General features: G+C 37.0%; 1 long non-coding RNA gene across 1 annotated transcript; it reads right to left on the reverse strand.

The window, feature by feature from the left end:
- Nucleotides 1-935: 935 nt before the first annotated feature.
- On the reverse strand, nt 936-3898 carry LOC308147027. Its single transcript, XR_013937132.1, has 5 exons — nt 3835-3898; nt 2474-2575; nt 2198-2371; nt 1250-2079; nt 936-1147 (listed from the first exon to the last, which is right to left on the reverse strand). It is a non-coding gene; the product is annotated as an uncharacterized lncRNA (long non-coding RNA).
- Between the last annotated feature and the right edge of the window lie 2874 nt (nt 3899-6772).

The raw sequence follows: 6772 nt of genomic DNA on the forward strand, positions 1-6772 counted from the left end.
ATTCTAGAGATGAAGAAAAGTCTACCTTGAATGGTGGCTGTGATGCACATGGTCTCTGAGGAACACGTCACCAAGGTTGTTGATGAACAGTCGGCATTAGAGCAACTCAGACACTGAAGAGATGGAGGTGGGGCAGTAGTGGTTGTGATTGGGGCAGTAGTAGTTGTGATTGGGGCATTGCCGGTTGTGATTCCGCCAAGAGTGGTTGTTGTTGAGGAAGTAGTGGTTGTAGTTGGGATAGTGATGGTTGTAGTTGAGACGGTAGGGGTTGTGGTTGGGGTGGTAGTGGTTGTAGTTGGAGATGTCGTGGTTGTAGTTGGAGCAGTTGTGGTTGGGGCAGTGGTGGTTGTGCTTGGTATCGTTCCATCATTACACTGATCTCCTTGACAACAGATTGGTCCACTGGTGAATGTACCAAAACTTTGCAGCAGTGGAAACATGCCCAGGTCTGGAGCAGCGTCACACACACTGTCAGATATACAACCAAACACTGGAGGATTATCGGAACCGCTCGTTGCTGTGGAAACAGAAGAAATGTTCCCGTAAATGCAAATATCATAGAGAACTGATTCCAAAAGTTGCACAATGATGATCCCTTCATGTAGGTCAGTTTGTCCAGAAATTAAGATGCTAATTGGTCAAAAATAATTGTCTAATTGATGAATAGTACATACATTGATCAACCAAGTTATTCATTCAATCTCTCAGGTTAATCTTGAAGCCATAAATTTAATAACTCACCAGATCCTTGAAAGCATCGATCCTCAGTTCCTTGACATAGCGCTACATTTGAACAAGTGTCACCAAACAAACAAGCGAAACACTGTCCACCATTGTCTGTCTGAGAAGGCAGTGCTGTAACATGAAAGAATAATGGGTTTTATTAGAAAATGAGAGGACAATTGAACAACTGTTTAAACAGTGGTGCCCCGAGGTCATGTGATCAAACAGATTAAACTTTATTAGTTCTCACCAGGAGGATCTTCTCCGTTACAGTCATTAGAGTCACAACATGTTGCAGCTGCCAGAACACTTGAAGTGCCTGAATCCAGTGAAAATATCTGATCTCCTGTGTTTGGACAGACGGAGGATGTTGCACAGCCTCTGAAGATTCTCTCTGTTGTTGATTGAGGTGTAATTGTCATCTCTACAGAGTGGAGAATGGGGAAGTTGTAGTCGGTGAGAATCTGCCAGAACATTGTAGCACATATATTTCATTGAGGAATTCTAGAGATGAAGAAAAGTCTACCTTGAATGGTGGCTGTGATGCACATGGTCTCTGAGGAACACGTCACCAAGGTTGTTGATGAACAGTCGGCATTAGAGCAACTCAGACACTGAAGAGATGGAGGTGGGGCAGTAGTGGTTGTGATTGGGGCAGTAGTAGTTGTGATTGGGGCATTGCCGGTTGTGATTCCGCCAAGAGTGGTTGTTGTTGAGGAAGTAGTGGTTGTAGTTTGGATAGTGATGGTTGTAGTTGAGACGGTAGGGGTTGTGGTTGGGGTGGTAGTGGTTGTAGTTGGAGATGTCGTGGTTGTAGTTGGAGCAGTTGTGGTTGGGGCAGTGGTGGTTGTGCTTGGTATCGTTCCATCATTACACTGATCTCCTTGACAACAGATTGGTCCACTGGTGAATGTACCAAAACTTTGCAGCAGTGGAAACATGCCCAGGTCTGGAGCAGCGTCACACACACTGTCAGATATACAACCAAACACTGGAGGATTATCGGAACCGCTCGTTGCTGTGGAAACAGAAGAAATGTTCCCGTAAATGCAAATATCATAGAGAACTGATTCCAAAAGTTGCACAATGATGATCCCTTCATGTAGGTCAGTTTGTCCAGAAATTAAGATGCTAATTGGTCAAAAATAATTGTCTAATTGATGAATAGTACATACATTGATCAACCAAGTTATTCATTCAATCTCTCAGGTTAATCTTGAAGCCATAAATTTAATAACTCACCAGATCCTTGAAAGCATCGATCCTCAGTTCCTTGACATAGCGCTACATTTGAACAAGTGTCACCAAACAAACAAGCGAAACACTGTCCACCATTGTCTGTCTGAGAAGGCAGTGCTGTAACATGAAAGAATAATGGGTTTTATTAGAAAATGAGAGGACAATTGAACAACCCTTTAAACGGTGGTGCCCCGAGGTCATGTGATCAAACAGATTAAACTTTATTAGTTCTCACCAGGAGGATCTTCTCCGTTACAGTCATCAGAGTCACAACATGTGGCAGCTGCCAGAACACTTGAAGAGCCTGAATCCACTGAAAATATCTGATCTCCTGTGTTTGGACAAACGGAGGATGTTGCACAGCCTCTGAAGATTCTATCTGTTGTTGATTGAGGTGTAATTGTCGTCTCTACAGAGTGGAGAATGGGGAAGTTGTAGTCGGTGAGAATCTGCCAGAACATTGTAGCACATATATTTCATTGAGGAATTCTAGAGATGAAGAAAAGTCTACCTTGAATGGTGGCTGTGATGCACATGGTCTCTGAGGAGCACGTCACCGAGGTTGTTGATGAACAGTCGGCATTAGAGCAAGTCAGACACTGAAGTTCTTGGGCTGAAGAGAAAATCAGGAAAAGATTCATCACTTCATCACATCTTATGTAATAAACTTCAAAATTGATAGTGATTAAAAAAATTTAACTAAATTAAAAAAAGACCCAGGAACTCCAAATGTAATTTTGGCAGATAAAAACAAAAGATGACAGTACAGTCATACTAAAAATTTGAAAGACACTTTTTTTTGTAATTGTTTTGTTAGAAAACAATAAAATCTGAAGAAAAGAGGATCCAGAATCGATTCCTGATGAACTTCAAACCTTATTTTCACTGATAAAGACTGAAATATTTGATATGAATTTATCATATTTTTTCTAAGTTTTTTTTCCATCTGGTTTTTAAACTGTTTTCAGAAGAAAACAGTAAAAATATGAAATAAAGAGAACCACATACATTCACTGGAGGAACTCCAGATATGGTTTTCAATTAAACAATAACAACATCAAAACAGGCAGAAGGGTCAAGTTTCACATTGATTTATATTAACAGATGAAGTAAAGTGGTCCAAGAGTTGTTCCCTGAAGAACTGCAAGCTTATTAAGAACAATAAATGACGATGAAGCCACACTAAAAACATGAACGTCACTTTTTTTCCATCTGGTTTTAAAATCTTTAGCAGAATAAAGACAAATATGTCAAGAGAACCCAGAGTCGATCCCTGAGGAACTCCAAACAGCATTTCAGTTCACAAAAACATAAAAATGACAATAAAGCTACATTAAAATTTTAAAAGTCACTTTTTCCAACTGTTTTTTATTGTTTTCTTGGAAAACGGTCAAATATGAAGTCCCCCGAGAAACTCCAAACATTGTGTTTGATGACAATCACCAACAATGAAATAAAAAGCAAAAGTGTCAAATTCTAAAATAGTGTCTGAGGAACTCCAAGCGTTTTTTAAGCAGATCAAAATAGAAAAATTACAATAAAGCCACACTAAAAACTTGAAGGTCATTTTTCCAGTTGGTTTTTAGACTTTTCTTTAGTAGATAACTGTCAAATATGAAGTAAAGAAGACCAAAAGATGATCCCTGAGGAACTCCAAACACCATTTTAATTCATGGAGATACATCAGATGAAAAAAAATGACTTGTTCAGATTGTTTTTAATCTACTTTTTAGGGCTTTTTTTCTGCATAGATGAATCTGAAAATCTTCTTTCAGCTACTTTGACAAACTACGATAATAAGGCCAGAGGCAAGCTAACGATAATGAAATGTAAGATAAGGATAAAGACAACGAAGTGAATAAATGAGGTTACCTGCAGTGGAGAGCGCCCAGAGGAGAGTCAGAGAAAGAATCAACTTCATGCTGATGAATCTTCGATCACCTTTACTTGATGAACACAGCACTGACTTGATATATACTCTGTGTCGGGAACACGCCCTGAAGAACGAGTACATCACCTTCCAAACAAGTCCTGTCTTTTTTTTTTTTTTTACGTACACTGTCGGTTCCACGCCCGTGTAATTGTCTCTTTAGTTCCAAACATCTTTGTTGCTCTACGTCAACAGATTTCTAACTGATTATTCATCAACACAACACAATGTGCAAGTTGTACAAGAAATATGGAAATATAATAGTTACAATTAAAATCATGTTTAAAACACGGTAATTGTTCCAAAACCAGATACAGCAACATCATCACAGCTTTTATTCGACACAAAATAAAATACTCTAATGGATGCAGTATTCTGGATGATTACAAAGTAATTGGGATACTCAACTCTTTATGTAAACAAAGTCTGGCAATATTAGCTGGAATTTACTGTGAAAATAATTGAACTAATTAAGTTCATTTAAGCAGCTAAAACAGTAAATATGGGTCAAATAACAGCTTAAAATTAGTTAAACAATGCTAAAATTGGCTAAAAGGGACTATTAACAGCAAAGAATATCCAGTCATGGTTAAAGAAATCCTGAAAACTGCCCTAAAAACAAAAAAAAATTCAAATTTGGTTCGAACTGCTACGAACTGCTAATACCATTAGAAAACTTTTTTTTTTAAATGGTGGCTAAGAAAATACAAAAATGCTAAATGTACTGAAAAAAATAGCTCAAATCTGTAACAGCTATAAACTAGTGAAACATCTTGAAATAGCTACAAAGAGCTTAAAAAATATGTTATCTTCTATATAATATACCTATAGCTGCCTAACAAAGCTATAAACAGGTTTTTAAAAGAATACGAGTTAGAAATGGCTGAAAAGGCAAAAAAAAAAACACAAAAAAAACCACAAACAAAGTAGCTAAAAGTGGCTAAAAACTACCAACAGCAGCTAAAGTACCTAATAAAATATCTAGACTTATGAAAAACTGATAAAACAAACTACTACCAAAAGCAAAAACTGTCTGAAAACAGATTACAATTATATATATATATATATATATACATATATATGTACAAGAAAGCAAAAAAATTATAAAAAACATCTTCCAATTGCTACAAACTGTAAAAAGCTCAAATTGAACCACAACATTTATTTAAGCAGCTCAAACTGAAGAAAATCCCCAAAACTAAACAGAATTAAACATGGCTAAAAATAGCTATAAAGGACAATTAACAGCAAAAAATATTCAGATGTGGTTAAAAACTACTAAAAACTACTATTAAAAAAATAGATCATTGCTGAAAACTGCCATGAACTGCTAAAACAAACACGGGAGTGAATTGCTAATTACGGTTGGAAATAGCTTAAAAAGGCAACTAAAAATAGCTCAAACATAACAAGAAAAACAAGAACTCATGAAAACTTCTTGAAGTTGCTACAAACTGCCCAAAAAAATTGCTAAGAAACTGCTATTATTGGTTAAACAGCTAAAATTTGAGATTTCTTTTAGGGTGCTATGGAGGAGCTTGATCTTTCAGTGACGGTTCTGGGGAATTTAGGGATCTCTAGTTTATTTTTCACTGTCATGCTGACAATATACGCGTACCGTACCGTACACGTAACAGTTACTGACATACAGTAAAAACTCCGCTGTTTAAAACCATTTTATGTGACACAATATGCAAGATATTTATCCAAAGTGATAAAGATAAAGCCTTCCTCTTCAACTCACCACTGAACGTGAACTTTAACAGCAGAATGTCATGATGGAGCCTCGACAGCAGCAGGAAGCTCAACACACTGCAGCTTTTCATTCAGGCGTCAAACACAAAGACACTGACTCCTGCTGCCAGTCACCACAACCTCGACTGGGAGAAAATTATTAGGTTCAATGGATCTAATTATATTTATAAACACTGCATAGAGAGAACCAGGAGTCAGAATGGGGATCTAAACCAGCAAATAAGCAATAATCATCACTCCCCATGAGATCTTAGAATAAAACGATACGTTTAGGTTTCATTAATACTAGTAAGTTACCAGTCGCCAGTAAAAATGCGCTCGTACACCAAAAAATAATCACCTATGCAGTTTTTCAGTTTACATATCAGAAATATGTTTGATTAACATGAGAATATCGAGTTTCTCGTTGTTAAATGGTTCATTGTAATATATGTTGTTCAGATAATATGAATAAATGGGATTTGAAATACACAATATGAAGAGTGTGACATAATTAAATGACATAAACTCAACAAATTATGTTTGTGTTCGTGGAAATGCCTGAGGATTATTTCTTTAGTGTAATAACAGGAAGTAGTGAGTTCAAAGGTTAATGCATGGGCTGCAGCAATTGGCTGAATCACATTACAATGCTTTTTAGTTTTAAAAAATAAATAAATACATGCTTTATTGGTATATTCATTAATTAATCAGGCAACAAATTATAATGTTCACACATAAAAGATCTAAATAAACCACTGAAAACTGGTGCCATGGGGGGCTTTGGCTATCATAGGGGGCGCTGCAGCACCCCCAAGCCCATCCCACCCCCAAATGGGATATGCCTATGTTAAAAATACATTAAAACAGTAAAAAAAAAACTTAAAAAGTTCTACAATGATACCTGGAATCTAGTTAAAAAGCAATAAATGGCTAAACTCAGGCAAGTCAGAACAGCAAGATGGGTGGCGTCGTTCTGACTGAACAATGTTGATGCCGCGCCCGTTGTTGTTAATTTAATTGACGTTTTTATTGGCAGCAAAATTGAACTAGCGACATTTTTAAGACACATTTTGAGCATCGGCCACACCTCGCTTACGTCTGTGTAATTACTGCTCGACGCTGTTTCAGGAAACGACAAACTGC

This window comes from Blennius ocellaris, assembly GCF_963422515.1.
Source record: "Blennius ocellaris genome assembly, chromosome: 23".
Lineage (NCBI taxonomy): Eukaryota > Metazoa > Chordata > Actinopteri > Blenniiformes > Blenniidae > Blennius > Blennius ocellaris.